This window comes from Choloepus didactylus, chromosome 7, assembly GCF_015220235.1.
Source record: "Choloepus didactylus isolate mChoDid1 chromosome 7, mChoDid1.pri, whole genome shotgun sequence".
Classification (NCBI taxonomy): Eukaryota; Metazoa; Chordata; class Mammalia; order Pilosa; family Megalonychidae; genus Choloepus; species Choloepus didactylus.
In genome coordinates this window covers 10,698,746-10,719,702 of record NC_051313.1, presented here as the reverse complement: position 1 = coordinate 10,719,702, position 20,957 = coordinate 10,698,746, and the positions used below count along the sequence as shown (strand labels likewise).

Sequence of the window (20,957 nt, the reverse complement as noted above, 5' to 3'; positions counted from 1 at the left end):
TGTTGCTCGATCATTTTGGGGGGAACTGTTTTCAGCAAAGGCTTTTCATTATAGGAGGAGAGAGACTGTTTTTCTAGAGCCTTTACGCATTCTAGCACATACTTCTAAACACCTCCCCTGCCCTTCTCACCACGCAGTCGGATGCCAGCATTATCTGTCTCCCCTACTCGCGTGGTGCTGGGGGGCTCCAGCTCTCTCCCTTTCTAGGCTCCCCCCTCTCGCAGCCCTGTTGCTGTGGGCCTGCTGCTCTGTGCACCAGGGGGTGCCAAATGGTTTCACAGAAAACCCCTGCAGAGGCCTCTGATGGAAAGGAGGCAACTTTCAACTCACACTGCTGAAGTAGAAGAGACAAATGAACAAACCGAACAAACAAACAAAAAATCTATGGGAAATGCCTCTGACTAACAGAAATAAGTCTTCCAGGTAGTGCTCAGCCCAAAAGAGAAGTCCCCCAAATATCCCACTACATCAGTGTTCAGATGCAGCCAGAAGCACAAAACATAGGTCTGCCAAAGTCATCCACAAAATTTTGAGGACACCTGTGTATCTCCCGGATTTTCAGCATTTGTTTCTAAGTGTGCGCAAACAATCAGAAACAGAAAAGCTAAAGAACTGAAAATTCAGGTGGCACGTATACCTGTGGCAAAGCAAACCGCCCTCAGAGACTGGACACAACCTGTGGCACCTCAGTCCTGGCACGCCTCGTGACCAGCTCAACCAACGATCACCCAGCCCCTACTGTGCGCCAGGCCCCAGGAACAGGGGTTGGTCCAGCAGAGACCCAGGTCCTGCCCTCGTGAAGCTTTCGATACAGTGGGAGAGCACACCAGCAAAGAGTGTCACAAATGCAAATGCACAGGTGGCAAGTGCACTGACACGACCGCGAGGCATGCTGAAAGGTACGACAGAGAGAACCAAAGAGCTGGTGCGGCCCCTGGCAAAGGGGTGCCTGGGCTGACTCCTGCAGGGGGCAGCGGGCAGGGCAGGGTGGAGCCGGCTGGCATCGGGCCGCCTGGGCCTGCACGGCGGACCTGGAGCCACCTCCCCATCTGTGGGAAGAGAATGGCGATGGCAGCTCTCCCAGCAAGGGCCACCAGCAATGAGCCCTGGCCTGGGTGTGGGAGGAACCTCCACACTTCATCCCCACTGTTCATGGAGAAGTCCTTGCACACATCCTGTTTGATGCATGCAGGAGATGTGGAACCTGCCAACTTTCATTCTCTCAACAGCCCCCTTTGCTGCCTGCAAAAATCTCTAGTAAAGGGCACCTTCAAATGAGGTCCCCAAGAAACATGGAAACAACCAGCATTGGCAGTCACTATTCTGGAGTTCCAGGGAGTTAGACCAAGGCAACTTGTAAGCCCTGCAGAAGGTGCTGGAAGGGCCGCCTCCCACACTGCCAGGCTTGCTGGGATAGTCCCACTGTCACTCGTAGTAGCAGCCTCATCACTCGCAAATTGTCCTTGTTTGGGACGGTAATGAATACGGGTGCTCAGAAGCTCCCACTCCAAGCCCCTTTCCTGCAGGAGGCCTGCAGCTGCCCCCAAACACCCCCAGAACCCTAATACCGGGGCCGCCCCACTGAGCTGGGTCCCAGGGCTCTTACAGGGCCAAGGTTTCAGTCCTGGAGTTGCTCAAAGTACTTTCGGCCAGGACCTGCTTTCTCCAAATCTCCCAAGCCCCAAGCACTGGGCATGGAGGAGAATCAGACCATGCTGCAACCCCAGCCCCCACTCCTCCCAGCAAAAGGCATTTCATTTTGTCTGGATTTTTTCACATTTCTTTGGTCATTTTCTTTGTTTTCGCCTTTTTACCTCGCCCTGAGAGGGCTGCTCTCTGCCCTCTCTGGCTTCTGCTGTCAGCTCACCACGCCTCACTGCAAATACCCACACGGGGCTCAAGTTTCTGTCCCACATCAACGAGCCCAAGCTGGTTCCCAGTGAAGATCTCGTGTCCCCTGAGCCCTGGACTAAACATTCCCAATGCTCTTTGGGAACTGGTTTAAACCAGGTAGCTAAATCTGAAAGACTATATTCTCCCCAGCCATTTCTACCCTGGCTGATTTTTTTAAGCACCAGAATGAAGCCATGGGAAAAAAAGACAAGACAAGAAAAGAACAATGACCTGATATTTCATCACCCATAATACCGCCACTCTTAACCTAGATGCAATCTCTATCAGAATTCCTAAGTAAGTTTTTATGATAGCTTGCTTTTAGGAAAGTATTGCACTATGATCTTCTGCTACTCCAGATCCTCCTGCTGTGCATACTTTCACAGACAAAGCCGACTTCTGAAAAAGAGCCTGAGTGTTGAAAAGAAAGGAATAATTTTCTGCCACTTATTTGGATCCCAGCACTCGAAGAAGTTATATACATATATTTTTTTTACTTTTAGAAATGAGAGTTAAATTAAAATAGTGAATTATTATTATTTTTTAAATCTTGGAGCCACTATTTAATTCCTCAGATTGAATTCCCAGTGACTCCCATCACATCTCATTATAACTAAAATGTACATGCATTTGCTTTTTTATCAGTAAGATGGACAATCTCTTCCTAGCAAAGTGGCCATACAAACAAGTGCTAAACAATTTACAGGTTGCCAACCTCCTCCCAAATATAGTATATCTGGTCCTCAGTTTCAAAGAAATACATTATTGGATATATTAAAGTAACCTATTAATATTTATCATTTATATTTATATATAAATATAATAAATTTATTGGACATATTAAAGTAACCTATTAATATTTATCATTTATATTTATATATAAATATAATAAATTAATATTTATTAATATTTATACTAAGCCTTTTGGAGAATTTCCTCCTACTTTCTCATATGCAATATTCTGTAGGTGTTATTCCACTTATCACCATTTCTAATTGATAACTTTACAGCTGGGGAAGCCTGAATAAGATGCTCATGATGTGCTGTGGAATCAGGAAATTCAACATCAGTGTTCACAGGGTCAGGTTAAGAGGGCTCCTGGTTACTAAGCCATGAAGCTCCCACAGACATCCTGAGAATGTGCCGGAAGGAGAGCTAGACTATGCCACTACAGCTTGGAACCAGGACAGCTCCCAGCCCAGTAGCACAAAGCAGCTGCCCCAACTTGCACAGCCCTCCCCAACCCCCACACCTGACAAATGAGGTGCAGCCACAAGGCCTTGTCGTTTAAGAATGGGTAGCATCCTCAGCTGCACATTGCAATAACTGCAAGTTCTGGAAAACACTCATGTCCATGTTCTTCCCCAGAGATCCTGACCCACTTGGTCTGGGGTGTGGCTTGGGCAGCAGGATGGTTAAAGGCTCCCCGGTGACTCAATTTCAGCCTAGGCTGAGAACCACTGATTTAAAAGGTGATTTAAACCTGCCCTATTCGCCCAAGGCAAAGACTGCTTATCGTAGCATTTTGACCCATCATTGTGTTCCTTAGAAATCTTGGCAACAAATAGCCCTTGCATCCTAATGGAAATAAATCACTTCTTATAATGCAGAATGGTGTGAGTAGTATTTGGATGGAGCCCAATTCCCCGTTCAGAATGCTGATACGGCAGCAGCTGGCTTATGCTCGGCAGTTATTAAATATTTTTATTTTTTGAGCAATTTAATTAGAGCTTTTGCATCTATTATGTATCTCATTTAGAAAACTTCCTTTCAACTCATTGAATAGATGGCCACTTTTCCTATTTTCTATATCAGATTATTAAAAATGTGAGAAACATAATTGTAATTGTGTATTTCATCAGTACACAAATTTTTGAAAGGAAAAACGGTTTCCCTACATTTTCAACTTCCCACTCTCAACACACAAATACACTTTTCAACACTGAAAGAATGCCAGTTTTGATGGCTTATTTTCTGTGTCACCTTGGCTAGGCAATGGTGCCCAGTTGTTTGGTCAAACTTCAGTCCAGATGTTGCCGTGAAGGCGTTTTGTAGATGTGACTTTACAAGAAAGGAGATTATCCTTGATCATGCAGATGGGTCTCATGCAATCAGTTGAAGGCCTTAAGAGCAAATTCTGAGGTTTCTTGGAGAAAAGGAAATTCTGCCTCAGGAGTACAAGATCTAGTCCTACTGAGGTTCCAGTCTGCTGGCTTCTCCTGCAGATTTCAAACTTCCCAGTCCCCATATTTGCATGAGCCAATTCCTTAAAATAAATCTCTTTAGATGGATAGATGATAGATGAAAGACATAGACATAGAGAGAGATATACTTGTATATATATATGTACACACACACACATGCACGCACACCCATATCCTGTTGGTTCTGTTTCCCTGCAGAACCCTGACTCATACGCGGATGCTACCTAGAAAAGAGCTTCCATCGGGGTTCACAGAGCTAAAGGAAAGACCAGCCAGCACCCCAACTCTGGCTGCTGTGGGGAGGGGGGCACTGGCTGCTCTCCCAACTTGCTGGCTCCTTCTCCCTTCTCTGAGCCGGGAGTACAGGGAGGCCTAGACTCTCAGCTCACTTACAGTCCTGATCATGAACGTCGCAGAACCCCGTTCCCAAGGTGGGCTTTGAAAGGAAAGCCCCTTTCCTCATCAGCCCGGCTCTTGCTGGCACTCTGGGTCTCCATTCTTCTGCAGGGTCACTGCATGTTCCCATTGTCCATCTGCCCAGCGCTTTCCAGATAGAGTTCCGCACAGAGAGAAGGGCACGCATACGTGAGAAAGAGTTCAAGTCTGCTCGTGCTATTAACAAAGATGTTGTCAATAAAAGCATGTATTATCTATAGCAGGGAATTTAATCAAGTCGGTGCAATCCAGGGATTTCCTAGGTACATTCCAAATCAGTATCTTAAAATCAGTCCAAAGCTCCATCTCCAAACCTTCTTCCCCAGTAACCCAGTTGATTCTGGGAAGTCTACTTTTGGGGCCAAAGTCCGTGGAACACAGCCTGGACGGAAGGTCAAGGGAAAAGTGAGGGGGCAGCTGCACGGGTCCAGGTGAGAGAGGAATGTGTCTGAACAAGGTGGCAGCAGTAAGGATGGTAAGATATGAATATGTTCAAGAAGCATTTTGGGAGATCGTCAGGTACTTAAAATGACTTAGTATCTAATTTCTTGGTCTTCAATAGATACTTAAATGGAGTACATAAATTCTTTGTCCTCAATAGATAAATAACAACCATGGTAATAACAACCATGGTAATTACAGCAGGTTTATTGCCCAATATCCAATTTATTAAGCTTTTCCCTAGGTCTATGGAATAGTTGCATGAGATAATAAAGGCATAAGAGAATCAAATGCAAGAAATCTCAGGAAATTTTGATTTGGCAGGAAAACACAAATTTGTTCCCTTGTGGGTCTATGAAAAAATATACACACAGAAGATAATCTAAACTATAATTTTAAGATACTTGACTATGAGCTATTAGTTACAACGTAGAGACGAAGTTCTGTTCCCTGTAGATACTTGCCCACCGGTCTACTTAGATTAAAATGACGAGGGAAGCACTGAACATCACAAAAAGAATACTGGACATAAAGTTGAAATCAGTACACATCCAAATAATTATCCTAGTAGAGAGTGAGAGCCCACCTACACAGAGAAAACTACCCAGGTTCTAATACTCAAGAAACAGAGAAAAAAATCTTTGTACAACCGCTATTTAAGAGAGAATTTTTTTTTAATAATTTGAGCATGCACAACAATACTCTTCTCTTTTTTGCAACAAAAAAAAGCAACGAGGAGTGGCAGGATTGGAAGGATGTGGTGAGGCCCCCATTGCTCCTCCCCCCAGTACCCCTCAGTACCCCAGCAGCCGTGGCTTGCACATCCCCCTACTCCAAGGATGGCAGCTCACTGCGGTTGGAAGGACTACAAACTCCTTTATATAAGTGCAACATCTGGCTCTGTAACTTCTACTTATTCGTCACTTCTACTTCTGCCTTTCACTTAAAAAAACAAATCTCTCTTCCTCCTAAAGCCGTCAGATATTTAAGACCAAAAATCTTGGTGTCCCTGACATTTTCTTCTCCTGGTTTCATAGGCCCTGGCCCTTCAAATGCCAACGGAGTTTCCAGCCCGTTAAAATGCTGGTTGCTCTCTGGAAAACTCTGGCCAAGGAGCGTGCATGCAGGCAGCTAACCACCACTAAGAGGCCTTTCTGGGAGGAGGCAAGGCAGCACTACTTGCACTGCGCAACTCCTAAAGGAACTTGCAGAACGGACTGGCCATCAAGATGGTACATGCTGAAAATGCAGGATAAAGGCAGGGAGTGGGGCACAGGCTTAGAGAGCAAGAGGTCATCCATGTCTTTTCCAAGACTGACAGGTTAAAAACAATGGACTGAACCAAAGATGTAGACAACCCAAATGCCCATCAACAGATGAATGCATAAACAAAATGTGGTCCAGCCATACAATGGAATATTATTCTGCCATAAAAAGGAATGACGTTCTGAGACATGCTACATACAACATGGATGAACCTTGAAGACATTACACTGCATGAAAAAAGCCAGACACAAAGGGACAAATACTGTAGGATCCCACTTACGTGAAGTATCTACAACAGGCAAATTGACAAAGACAGAAAGTAGATGAGAGGTGAGCAAGAGAGAGGGGAATGGGGCATTGTTGCTTAATGGGCACAGAGTTTCTGTTTTCGGTGAAGAAAATGTTTTGGAAATAGACAGTGGTGATGATTACACAACACTGTAAATGTAATTAATGATACTGAATTATAAAAACGGTTAAAATGGGGGGAAATTAAAAATAAAATTTAAAAACCAATGGACTGAAGAGTAAATGGGAGGTTATAAAGTACAGACCGTGAGTGCAGGCCTATGTTCTCAAACTTTACTATGTATATGAATTATCAGGGGATCCTGTCATTCAGTTTCAGGGGAGGGTAGGAACAAGACCCTGCTTTTCTCAAAAGGGCCCAGGTGAGGCCCCTGCTGCTGGCCCAGGGGCCACACCTCAAGTAGCAAGAGCAGAGACTATTATCAAGGGCAAGCCAAGCACCAGCCGAGGTGTAAATCCATGAACAAGGTAGAAGAACTACTTTAAGAAGCATTGAGGTAAACTTGAGCCAACATGGCAAATGATGCTATTTTTTAAAAAGTCTATCAGATAGATATTTGGTGGCTCTTTGGAGGCAAAAACATCTATATCCATGATTTCAAAATGTCAAGTCTCTCGAAGAAGCACATTTCCATTTGCTGTCCCAAAGTGAGAAATCCTAAATGAAGTGGGATCCCTGCATCACCTGTCGGGCTGTGAAGGTGTGCACGTAGGCACAGCGTGTGCCATGCTCACCTATTTCACATGTTTGCCCAGTTGTCTTAGCACACCTTACTGCGTCTGACATGGATATCATAGCTGATAAGCTTCTTGAAGGGTATTCAAATGAAGGAGGGGCTTGGGAAGATTTTATTATTTACCACTACTATAAACTCACATGTGGACTTTGTCACTATCCATAATGAAATCCTCACATACATCTATCAATGTGCACAGACACTCAAATATGCACTTATTTAGAAAAAGAACTGAGGGAGAAATTTTTCTTTCAAAAAAAATGGAGCTATATATATATATTATTTTTTTAACAAAACATACGCAAAGGAAAAGGGTATAGCAAATGAAATTTGAGAAAACATGGAAAAGACTGCCTGGTAACCAGAAGGTCAGTTTTTTTTGATGAAGATGAAATTAAATTAAAGAATTTATTTTGACACTTGGCATAATAAATACCTTAGAGATTGAGAACTAAAAACTAAAGGAAAATTTAATGAAGTTAAAAGTAGAAGTAAGCGTTTGGTAGAAATGGTGGTTAAAGACCAGAGAACTGCTTCCAAGAAATGGGTGTGGGATACTTTAAACAGCTTTAAATAGACTGAAACTAATTAAGACCCTTGGCCACCTGTGTGTGTGTGCGCACACACACACACACACACACACACATATACATATATGCATAATTAAGGAGGGAACATCTGGCCAGTAGATGAGGTTTTAACCAATATCTTTCAGACACAGTTATAAGCAAATTGCCGACCTTAGTTAAGAAATAAAAGTGGAACAATAAAGAAAAGTATATAATATGATTGAAAAGTAGTAAAATAACAAAACTGACTTAAGTCCTGGGGTCCCACGTTTGGGTCAAAGTTAAGATCACGAGAGAGAATGCAGCCACTCTGAGAAGCTGGCTGGCAGGTGCTGCTGTATAGTACAAACCTGGACTTCAATGTCTCAAGGCCATTTTCATGCCCACAGCTAGATGACCCCACACCTGAAATGCTCTTTATGTCCTGGAGAGGGCCCCCAATCTTCCAAAAGGCCAAGCACGAAGGGCACCTCTTATTAGATGTCCAACCAACAGCACAAAAGTTTGCAATGACCATGAACCTGGAATCTGTGATGTTTATTCGTCTCGTCCAACAGAACACGAACTGAAGCTGGAACACATCTAATTCATCTGGCTCCAGGTCAGCCGACGTGGATGTCTTCTGGGGTCTTGCTGAGTGGCTGGGGGGTGGGGGGCAGAATGGAGCACGCTGGAGTCAGGGGCCGCAGATGCAGGAGGCAGCAGGGGGCTGGCGCTGGCTGAGCACCCTCCGACCTGTTTTGAAGCGAGTGCTGGCTTTGAGGCTGCCCGGGACTTGCAGCTGGATTGGTAAACCTGCCTAATGCTCCTCCCTTCAAATTCTTCAAATTCATCCTGCCCAGACGTATAACCACACAAACCAGTGGTCATGATAGAAACACCAAGAGGCAAGCACTGTGGTCACACTCTCCACATCCCATAGATGGGTGAAATTCGGCCCACTACCCTTCCTTTTTGCTATTAGCCACTGAATGCAGAATGGTTCCAGAACATTTCCCCTGGACCCCTGAGTGACAGTAAACACCTCCTCTTCTGCCTGTTCTCATCAGTTAGGTGTTGCCAGGGACGAATGAGGCCCTGGTTCTCCTCAAAGCCAAATGGGGCCGGCTGTGATCACCCTCCTGTACTTAAGTATTTTTGTCATTAAAATACTTTTTCAAATTACCTCTTTGCCAAGATCATGTGGCTTGTTTAGATTTGGCAGGTTCTGCTTTTAAAAAGTATTTCTGAATCTAGACTAAAAAGTTAAGTTTGTCCATGTGTGTGCATGTGTTTCTCAATTTCTTCAGTTTCAATTGGTGGGGAAAAGTTCTTAAACTTGTCAAAACCTTGTCATCCTCACACACTTCATTTTCTTCCTCTTTCTAAAGGATGTAGTTCCAAGTTGTAGTCATGACATGTGTTTACACAATTTTCTCCAACTTCTAAAGATCAACTACTAAAGGCAAAACTTTCCACTAATCTTCTTACTTAGTATTTCAGGGATGTTAAAAGTTCTGGATTTTTCTGACGTCACTTGCCAATGTTGCTTGTCAGGATGACTAAACAGAATTTGCTTCTCTCCTCTGGGACCTGCTGGGTTAAATTTTCTCATGCCTTCTAATCCTGATGTATGAGATTTGTCTTTTTTTTCCCGTTCTTTTGACTGCTTGGTCCTTCCACAGCAGCACTCCTAGTTTTCAAGCACTCTGCAGAAATCTGCTCTTGATCTTAGCTTTCCTTGGGCTCAGCTGCTCCTTTGGCTTATGATTCTGTCATTTTCCCTTTTGAGTAGGTCATCAGAGGGCCTGTAATCCTGAAACTCCCACACAGATTCGGTGTTTATTTTGGAATTGCAGCAATATCTTTCTGTAGCTTTAATCACTGATTAGTAAGAGGATCTGACTTCAGATTGCATTACTGTAGCCCATGGGAATTTGAGAGAGTTGGAGTTGACCGGCATTAAAGAAAAACACTAAAAAACACGAGTGGACTGTTAGACATCAATTACAAGTCTACTACTGATTTTCACAAAAGAAAAAGACCTGTTTAGTTCTTTCTTCTATCCAGTGAAAACAGAAATACCAAAACGTAGGAGTCTGCTTGCAGCATTGCCTGCAGGTGCTTTATTTAACCCACCTTCCCCACCTTACTCGCTGATCAGACAGGAATGTTTTATGAACTTTAGAAAATGTGACCTCAGCCTAGAGGCAAAGCTGTGAGCGTTGCTCAGGAAGAAGACAGCACATTGTTACGGGTTTTGTTTTCTGGCACGGAGTATTATTTCCAAAACCAGACTGCTGAAGAAGGGATGTGGTTATACAGAAAGTAGATTTGGGTTTGCATTCTTGTAATCTAACCCACCAAACATGGAAAATCTCAAAAACACGCAGACTTGAAAGAACCGGGCTAAGCCACTCCTACTTTCGGAAGGTTCCCGCCCTAGAAATGTAGGTGAACTTGCAGTTTGATTGTGCCTCGATGGAGCCCCAATGCCCAGTGACCATGGTAGGGTAGCACGTGGAATCTGGCTAAACTCATGGAGGTAACTCCGGGGTTATTTTACATCTGAATTCACTTTTCATTCTATTATCCTTTTCTCAGCATGCTTCATACTTTCAAAGAAAGGTTTTCAAGTTCATTCCCTCAGTTCCTTCTTTCCTCTCTCTTCCTCCCTCTCTCCCTCATTCATTCAAGTTTTCAACAATCAATTAGCACCTGTCCTGACCCAGGCCTGCTTTGAGGCACCAGGACTACTGGGGTGATCAGGTTCCTGCTGGGAAAGGCTTACAATCTAGAGGGGGCATGGAAATCCAAACAAATCTCCCATGATGACAAGGCTGTGTTAGAAACAGGGCAGCGTGGAGGAAGCAATGAGGGGAGGCAGGAGGGTGGGAGAGGGGGTGGCCAGGTGGGTGTGCATGACATTGCAGCTGGGTTCTGAAGGGCGATTTCACCTGAGGAAGATGCGTAAGGGCCATTTAAACAGAGGAAATAATGCAAAGGCACGGAGTTGTGAAAGCAGAGAGGTAGGTGTGGCTGGGGGACAGTGGCGGGAAGCCAGGGCGGCAGGGCTCAGGCTGCAGAGGGCCCAGGGATGGGCTCTGGATGTCCGCCTGGAACCCGCTCCGCCCAGATCTCCCGTGGTTGTCCCCTCATGTCCCTCAAGCCCTGTACAAATACCACTCCTCAGAACTCCAGCCACCCATCCACAGACCCCCACCTCCAGCCCCCTCGGTCTGCAATGCTGTGAGTTTCTTCCTGGCACTTACCCAACCGGGAGTCATGTGTGTTGACTGGTTTGCTTGTTTGGGCTCATTCTCCCATCAGAAAAGAACTTCCGTGCAGGCGGGGTCTTGGCTTTATCCACGGCCACAGCCCCAGCCCTGGAACATACTAGGCTCAAGAGCAAATGGATGACGGGTGCTTGGCCTGCTTCTGAATTAAGTCTTCTATTACTTGACTTGCTTAGGCTTCATGAAAGCAGCTCCCCTGGCCTGCTCACATTTCCCAAGGCCTTAGTGCTTTCCTTGTGCTCTCTTCTCCAGGAAACGTGCACCACCTTGTTTCCTGGGGAAGGGGCAAGGCAGGGTGGACTGGACATGCTGAGGGTGGCCTGGCCTCTGCTGAGCACCAGGGAGCCCTCCCAGTCCTGCTAAGGGCACGGAAAGGGCAGTACTGGAGCGGGCAAGCTGAAAGCCCCGAGGGCCCTGCAGGAAGAAGTAAGACGGCACCACGGCAAGGCAGGTAGGGAGCTGAATGCAGTCTGTGGAAGGTTCTGGAAGAAGAGGATCAAAACTCACCTATTCAAAGGATAAGCAATTGTTTCTATGCGTCAGGAGGCTTCATGGGGATTCTTACTGGAAGATTTTTCCCTCCGGGGTATCACAAGGTTGCAGCTCCCAAACTGAATAAACCCAGAGAGAGAGAGCCTCACCTCACAGGCGTGCAGCCTTACAGCAATGCTGAAAATCAGAGTCTATTGTCACCCCTGAATAGATTTCAAGGTTATATTTTTATAATACTGAAGCATTTTATGTCTCATGCACATTAGCTCTAGAACTACAGTGAATCGATCCCACTTCTTCTATGATTATGAAAGTCACTATCCTGCTTGTATTTGTACATCTGACCTTTCTTCTCTAAGTATATTATTCATGCCGATTAATTTCAATCTGTTTATAATTACATACTTTTCCAAATTTCTGGAATTATCTTCAAATCCAATCCACTAATTGATTTCATGTTCACCTCTCACCACTTATAAATCATTAACAAAAATGCAAATGATGCTGAATCAAGGGCTAATCCAATGACATTTATCTAAATAATCCCCCACTCCAGGTGCCACTTCCCGGACGATGGCAACTGTATACTTTAAAAATTGCTTCTGGAAAATTAATCCAGTTTCTAATGTTAACCATAGGTAGGCAAGTCGCTTCAAATCTTTGCGCCTCGGTTTCTTCATCTAGAAGGTGAAATTAGATTAGCCGTTCTCTATTATCCTAGACGTCAAACAATCATTGGCTCATTTATCTCTGCAGCACTGACAAGACTTATTTTACTCTGCTTTTTGGCACTATTTGCAATAAGCAGTTGCCTTGGTCATTTAATAAAGATCCCCCTTTACGTTTCCACGGAATTGATGAGGGAAATGGCGTGTGTGGCACACACACTTTGTGCTGGGGCTGCACTCAGAACTTATCACACAGATCTCATTTAATTCTCACAACCCCAGGACAGCGGGCATTGGGACCCTAGTTTCAGAGGTGAGACACTGAGGAATGCAGTCACAGGAGCAGGTAAGGGCCCAAGCCTGCTGGACCCGAAACTTTGCTCTTATCAAGTAGGTTATTCTGCCTCAAATTCGAGGTGGCCTAAGGGGTGAGGAGCTGCCTGGGGCCCAAACTCAGAACAGGCACCCACACGTCATTGGGAGGAGTCAAAACTCAGCTGCCTGTTTCCTGATGCATTCCCTCAGGGCGCTGCACCAAACTGGTGAGGCAAAGTGTTCTACTGAAGGGTTTGGGGGGATTGGGGGGATTTGACCACACTTATGGCATTGCCAGCCTGGCTTCGGGGAGTGTTTGCCCCCGCCAGCTGGCAGAGTTCCCATCACAGCTAGTGAACTCTGAAACCGAAAAATATGCTACTGCACTGGGGTCACTAGTGTCCCCCCCAAATTCATGTCCAGTCAGAAATTCAGAAGGTGACCTTATTTGGAAATAGGGTCATGGCTGACGTAATTGGCTAACATGAGGTCATCCATCTTAACAGGGAGCAGGGTGGGCCGAACCCCATGTGGCTGTTGTCCTTATAAGAAGAGGAGAAGCAGCACAGAGACAGGGCCTCCGGGGGAAGACGCCACGTGACGACGGAGGCAGGGCCTGGAGTGAGGTCGCCGCAAGCCAAGGGATGCCAGGGAGCCAGAGGCAGGCCTGGAACAGATCCTGCCCCACAAACCTCATCTCAGGAGGACGCGAGAATGAGAAGTGAGATTCCACGGTAAGTTTACGCCGTAGTACAACAGATGGTAAGTCCCACGTGGGCAAGAAACGTGTCTTTAAAAGCTCTCCACCCTTCTGGGGCCCAGCTCAGTGCCAACCACACAGTGTGTGCTCAATAACTATCTGGAGGTGTAGCGAGTAAGTGAAAGAACAAAGGAGCAGAGTCCCCGTGAGACGACAACACAAAACTCGGATCTGTTCTTCCATGGGGCCTTGTCCCCTGCCTGGGAGGCCGTGAGCTTGTCCGCTTGCAGTCACGGGAACTCGCCGAATATTCCAGGATGGATGGAAATCGAGTGCTTTAGAGGACAAGCCCAGCCCCTGTGGCCATAAGACTCTGCAGCCTTGGGTGCCTCACAGGCCTCCAGTAGGAAATAACAGGGAGGACGAGGGCCACCCTCGGCCCTTACACAGATTTAGACAAGCGAATGTTTTTTACTCAGGTTTTCGGTCACCTGTGGGGAGCAACATGAGTGACATATTTCTGAGGCATCCTGCAGGACCCACAAATGCAGTGTCCAAAGCATACCTGCATTTAAGTCTCGTTCTTAAAAGGGGAGTCTGCGTTTAAATAAATCTGAGTTGTCAACCTACTGGGTGAAAATAGAGGCCCATATTGCTTTTCTCCTCAGACCACTGGAACTCCCAGCCCTCTCTTACCGTGACACTTTACCAACCCAGCCAGAGGGAGACACCCTGGGGGCGGGGACCACCGTTCTGCCATGGAGACCCTCTGCGTGTGGCTCCAGGGATGGGGAGCAAGGAGCAGGGGTCTCTCTTGGCCTCAGCAGGTTATAAATTACCCCAAAGGGAAGGTCTGTGGCAGTGGGGGAACACTGCCATAGGCTGATTCACCCCATCCCCAAATCTAACAGAATTAGAAAGCATTTTGGCAATCTTAAGATACTATAAAAAGCAAGGCAACTTATTGGATAATGATGTGCAAAAAAATTATCTGAAAATGCTTTATTCTTGGGTTGGGTGAAAAAATATCTACTAAATGCTCATTTGCTCTTCTACCAAGATTCTACTATGTTTGTTTAGGCACCTGTGCTAGGTCTGAGTGAAAAACAAAGGCCTCAGGTAGCTTAGAATCATGCATGATGCTAAGGCCTGTCTGGGAGACCCAAGGCCACAAGAGAGGAGAAGAAACTGCGATGGAAGGGATGGTCCTTGAGCCTAAGCAGATGGGGAGTCACATGGAGGCTCTGAAGTAAAGGCAGGACGTGGCCTGCTGAGATGGAAAGGGCACATCAGCCAGCAAAACATGGGAGCAAACACAGATGCAGGAAAGGGGAGGGTGCCTATCAGAACAGAAGGAATATTAGAAAATACCGTTTGAAGGCAGATTTTAGCCCTCTCCTGCCCTGCGCTTAGCCTGTAGAAAATGGGGACCCATCAGAGGTGTGGCCTCAGCAGATTAACCTGTCCAGTGGGGTGCTACGGAAGAAACTCCAGGCGCCAGGCCGGAGGGGAGCCAAACTGCAGGTGGAGACACCACAAGGAAGGGCCTCATTAGCACAGTGGATGTGCAAGGGCGCAAACGGGGTGAGGCAAGTTTCTGAGGTCCACTGACAAGACTTGGGGTTCTCTGGATGTGGGGGAAACCACCACTCCATTTGCTCCATTGCTCGGGCCCGAGATCTGAGGGCTATCCTTGGGCCCTCCCTTTCTTCCTGAGCCCCACATCCACTCAGCCACCATGTCCTGCCAACTCTCTCTCTTGTGGAATCCTTTTACCTCTCTCCACCCATACGTCCATCTAGCCCCTTAACTCATCCCTCTCCATGCCAAAATCCTAAGCTGATAATGGCATCCTCGCATGGAAAACCAATGAGTGTGCAGGGAAAGGTGTAGCACCCTCAACTTCAGCCTCCAGTGCCCTGATGAACTCCGCTCCCATCTCCTCACCAGCCTCGCCGAGCTCCCCTCGGCCCTTTGCTCCTTGCTCCTCAACAGCTTCCTCCCAGATTCTCATGCCCAACCTCACTCTCCCCTCCACGCGAGAAACGCCTCCTCACCCCCTCACCGTGGCCCTCGCACAGGGCAGCCCACGCCCAGAGCCCTCTCTACTTCCCTTTGAGCCCTTCACTTGTAACTAAATACTTGAAAATCTACTCGAGACTGACTGTCTCCCTGGACAAGCTCCCCCAAAGCTGTGTGGCTTCCTGCATATGGACACAGAAGGCACGCCTCAGAGGACGCATGACTAAGGAGTGTGGAGTCCAAGATGACGCTGGGGTTTCCAGTCTGGGCAACTGAAAGAAAATACCATCATCCACAGGCATAGGGATGCAGGTCTCAGGGGGGAGATGATGAGTTAAATTTGAGGTGGGAAAAGATGTTTAGCAGATGTTTGGAAGCGTGGAAATGTTACTGAGGAGGAAAGAGTGGGCTGGAAACACATGACTGAAAACCATTTTCATGGGGCTGGGCCTGGGGGCAAGTCAGGGTGCAAGGAAAAGAGCTCCCTGAGGGTCCCACTCCCCAGCCAGACTAGATGCTCTTCAAGGATCTGGCCATGTTGGAACCATCTTTTTATCCCTTGTTCCCTGAGCACAAGAGATGGAGACTTTGAGAAAAAGGGAGGACTCCATCCTGGTATGTGTGATAGAAAAGCTAAGGGGAATAAAAGACAAAGACCGTTCTGTTGGATGCTTGACGTTCTGGCTGAGCCATCAGAAGACAGTTTCTGTTGGGCAATCGTGAGAAGCATGGTTCAGAGAACCAGAACCACTTCTTCAGGAATCCTAGCAGACAGTGTCAGCCTCCAGGGGCCCAGGGTCTGGTACACGTGGGAAGGTCTCGTTTTCCTCCTCTGCCTTGCCAACAAGAGTTGCTCCAAGATCCCTCCCAGAGGTACTCCGTCAAGCCCCCTCTGCTTTCATCACATCAGCGAGAAAACCTGAGGACATGCAGATTTCCGCACCAAGGCCAACAGGTAGGAAGGTCTGGGCCTGCTTTGGTTCTAGACTATGAGAGCCTTTCAGCCCAGGAAGGAGCTTGGGGGGTCCGGCTTGGCTCGCTGAAGTTTAAAGTTGGGGTCTGGGGCCAGAGCATCATCCAGCAATCAAGGGAAGCTTTGCCTTGCTTATTTGCTCTTCATATACACACTTCTAGGACCTTTCAAAAAAATAAGTTCTAGGGCAGAACTGTGGTATTACTAGCTAAATGCGCTATAATGGCATCTCAACTCAACACAACGTACAGGAGGACAGTCTCCCTATGCTCTTCCCGTGGGCCAATAGGCCAAAGAGGTGCGTCAGTAATGGGAAGCAAGAACTCTCACAAGATGCACCTGTCTGGTGAGCAACATAAATTTGTGACCTGTGTTTATAAGCAACTGTTAACAAGATTCTCTTTTGCTACTGGGCTCACATATTAGAGAATTGAGAAGTTCTGTAGACAGATTCAACAGAGAACTCCTTTTATAAACTTCTGGGACTTTTTGTACCTTGCCATATCTAAATATACTTTAGATATAAAAAAAGGGAACATAAAAACAAAACCATTTATAGTGGTAAAATGGTAAGGTGCATGTTATATAAAAGTATTAGAACTAAAAAAAAAAAAAATCTTTCTGTTATTTTCACGCAGGCACCCAAAGTCACACTTTTGTTAAAATATCTTTAGTACAATGGGTTCTTTAGAAGTTTGGGAACAGATAATATCTTGATGGTGCTTTCAATTAAATACACCGCAAATTAGTATTATTATATCATACCAATCTTTAAAGTTAAATCATCTTCATGCATTTTAAAAGTAAGTTTCTTTGCCCCTGCAAAGTTGATTCTTACATAATATTCCAGAGCACTACAAAGTCACTATAGAACGGAGCCCTGCGGTTTTTCAAAGTCATTTTTTTTAATTCATTTTTTTGAGATATATTCACATACCATACAATCATCCAAAGTGTACAATCAATTGTTCACGGTAACATCATGTAGTTGTGCATTCATCACTCCAATCTATTTTTTGAACATTTTCCTTGTACCAGAAAAAGCAAAAAAAAAGAATAAAAAATAAAAGTAAAAAAGAACACTCAAATAATGCACACACACACACACCCCATTTTTCATTTAGGTTTTTTGTCACCATTTTTCTACACATCCATCCATACACTGGATAAAGGGAGCATGATCCACAAGGTTTTCACAATCACACTGTCACCCCTTGTAAGCTAAACTGTTATACAATCGTCTTCAAGAGTCAAGGCTACTGGGTTGGCGGTTGATAGTTTCAGGTATTTACTTCCAATTATTACAATACATTAAAACCTAAAAAGGGATATCTATATAGTGCATAAGAATGTCCACCAGAGTGACCTCTTGACTCCATTTGAAATCTCTCAGCCACTGAAACTTTATTTTGTTTCATTTCTCTTCCCTCTGTTGGTCAAGAAGATGTTTTCAATCCCACAATGCTGGGTTCCGGCTCATCCCCAGGAGTCATATCCTGCATTGACAGAGAGATTTACACCCCTGGGAGTCAGATCCCATATAGCGGGGAGGGCAGTGAGTTCACCTGCTGACTTGGCTTAGCTAGAGAGAGAGAGGGGGCCACATCTGAGCAACAAAGAGGCACTCAGGGGGAGACACTTAGGCACAGTTAGAAGCAGGTTTAGCCTCTCCTTTGCAGTAATGAGCTTCATAAGGGCAAGTCCCATGATAGAGGGTCAAACTCATTTTTAATATTTTGATTAATTTTTATCCTTTATGATGTTCCCACTACAGATTTAAAAATAAAGTCTTAGAATTTTAAATAAGATGAAAACTGAAATGAAAATGAAAATGAAAAAGTCTCTGAATTTACACTGCTTGATAGCCCCCTACAACACTCTTCCAGGACTCCAGACTAATAATAATTTTTTGTTTCCCTTAAAAAAAAATTAAGCCATAGACTCCTCCTACCCACTCAACCATATCCAATATTGGCATATCAAATGATTTCTGCAGTTTGGGCAGTTAATGTAGATCCACTGATTTTAGAAGCAAATCACTTTTACTGCTCCCTTACTGGTGCTTTAGAAAGAGAGATCAGCAGGAAGCAATTGGCAAATTCATAAGCTGAGGCTTTGTTTATACTTTAATAATTCATAAATAATCCGTTACGAAGGTTAAGTGTATTCCACCCTGATTAAAGCTGCTAGTCTCTCGGAGTAAATAAACATGCGTTTTGGGTTCTTGTGCATCTTGCATTCACAACCGGAACCCCATTTCTGCCTCTGCTTCCATGTGCTAAACCGTTACTAAGGGTAGGTTTTTGAAAGTAAACTCTTATCCTATCCAGCCTCATTTAATCAGCTGTTCAATAGCTACTCACTGAGGAAATACTATGCACCAGGCACTCAGCCAAGCCACAGGGGCCAAGATGAGTAAGTAGTTGATGCATGAAAGTGCCATATTTCCCACTGCTGACAGCAGGCAGGGGTCAGTAATAGAAACCCACATTTTAACCTCAAGAATAACATGGCCATAAGATAATCTTTAAAGAAGTAAGTTTCCTAATACAACCTTTATACTAAAACTCAATATAAAGTAAGCTATCATTTAGGGGGAGTAAAGAAAAAATTATCCCCTCTTTTCAGAGAAGAGGTTCTGTCTACTATGATCTTGAGGAAATCCACTGAATTTTAAGGGAGAATTGAAAATAAGCTAAAATAATATTTTTACATGTGTTTTAAGTTACTTAGGCAGGGAACTTTTAAACTCTTAACCTAATTTATTACATATCTGAAAGTGCCAGGTAACTGCAGTAAGCCAGGCGAGTGGGTTACAATCGCTGCCTAACGTCTGAACCCAGCTGCTCATGAAGACACCAGGGACAGAAGGACAGAATTCACAGAAGACTATTCAATTAGGCTTCCCTTGGCTTGTGGCAGGACCATACGGTACTTTTTAATGAAGCCAATTAGGATATTCCAATTGCAATAAGTTGACAAGAACATGCAATCTCACCCTTAAGCAGGAGCAAAATAAAGTCAGCAGTCAATAACATGTGTAATTGTCATCAGCCAATAGATTTTTTTTTCCTCCAGAAACAACGAAGGACTTAAGGGCAGTTACAACTTAGTAAACCCTGTATTAGATTTCAGTGTGCATGTCATTTTACATATTGATTAGCTTTCCTTTTTAATCACAAGCTATAACTAGAACAAAAGCCAAAAGTTCTGAATAAAGCCCTTACATGAGGTATTGCTTATCAAAGTGATCAAACCATTAGCTGACTTCTGGGTCAATGAATTTAATTAATGGCCCTGCTTGTTCATTTATTCAGCAACATTCACTGTGACGTGTGAGCACTAGGGACACAAAAATGAAGAAAACTGGACCAAACCTCAAAAAACTAACCGTCTCCACCAGGACAGATGCCAAGGATGCCCCCAGGAAGCCAGGGAAGGCAATTCCGGGCAGGAGGAAGGAATGGGCATAGGAAACTGCTCCCACTTCCCACATCTTTGCTTCCATCAACTATTTTCTCAATAAATCTATGGAATGTGAAAGGGGAGAATGGAAAAGCAAACATAGAACAACACTTGGGCAGAAGACTGGAGAGCTCCCAGAGCTTGCTTTATCAGGACAAGGACGAGCGGTCCGAAGCTGGGGACCTCACAGGGCTGGCAGGAGGGGCTGGCACAGCCAAGGAGTGAGCCAACAGGTTTAGTTCGCTCCTGGAGGTGCTCGGGACCCCCAGGCCACCCCGGATTCCTCGCAGGGAACTGCAGGATGGAAAACCATTTTATAGCAATCCCTTAGCGCAAAGGAGACGCGATGGAGAAGGAAGGTGAGCAGACCGAGCCCCCAAAGGCCCACCTGAGTGCAGAAACAGCCCCAGGTTCAGGCAGGTGGGAGGCATTTGGGGAGAAGCTTGAAGTCTGCTAAGCAGCCAGCAGGTCATCCAAAAATGAAAGATTACTAGAATGTCTTTGATCAGCAACAAAATGTTATCAAGGAGACAAAAGAACTTAAAACTGAACTCCTCGATCTTTTTCAATTTAAAATCAATGGCCTTCAAGTCACACAAAGACTGATCCCACATCAGTTGGGAGCTAGGGACCAAAATAAAGGAAATCCAATATCACGACCAGCTGGACAACAATGGGAGGAGAGAAACAGGAGGAAAGGGGAAGGGGGTGGGATGGGAATGAGAGAAACAGCTCCTGACTTGGAATGCTGAAAGCTGGAGACGTTTCATTTCCCAGGTAGAAGAGCCAATACTTTTTCCAAATACCGACAGTAGATCTGACGGGACACACAGGCAAGAACGGTCCACGCGTGTTGGCACACGGCCCTCGGGTGTGCTGTGGGCAAGAAGTTGGCTCAGGCTCCACATTTGTTCAGCCGTCCACACACAGAACCAGGAATAAAACGACGAGTGTGTGAGGTGAGGGGAGAGGGGGTTTTCAGATCCAGAGAAGTACAAAAAAGAAAGGAGAACTTCTGGTTGAGTTCCTAAAGCCCAGTGGAATTAAAAAGGGGGAAACACCAGGGGGAATTACGCAAGGGAAAGTCCCACCCTCTTCCCCTTTGTCTTTATCTCTCTGGAAACTTGAATGCTGGCTGCAAACCCTTCGAGGGATAAACAGGTTGCCTGCAGATTAAACCAGTCCGAGAACCA

At 45.4% G+C, this 20,957-nt stretch overlaps 1 protein-coding gene across 5 annotated transcripts in view; it reads right to left on the bottom strand.

The window, feature by feature from the left end:
* Positions 1-20,957, bottom strand: part of MAP3K5 (mitogen-activated protein kinase kinase kinase 5) — a 216,719-nt gene that overhangs the window by 165,212 nt on the left and 30,550 nt on the right. Inside the window, exon 1 of one of the 5 annotated variants that reach the window (XM_037843561.1) lies at positions 8,205-11,066. The exons of the other annotated variants lie outside the window; for them this stretch is intronic. The gene's annotated coding sequence lies outside the window, so the exon portion shown is untranslated. Of the gene's footprint in view, positions 1-8,204; positions 11,067-20,957 lie in introns of those variants that run through there. 5 annotated transcript variants of the gene reach the window in all.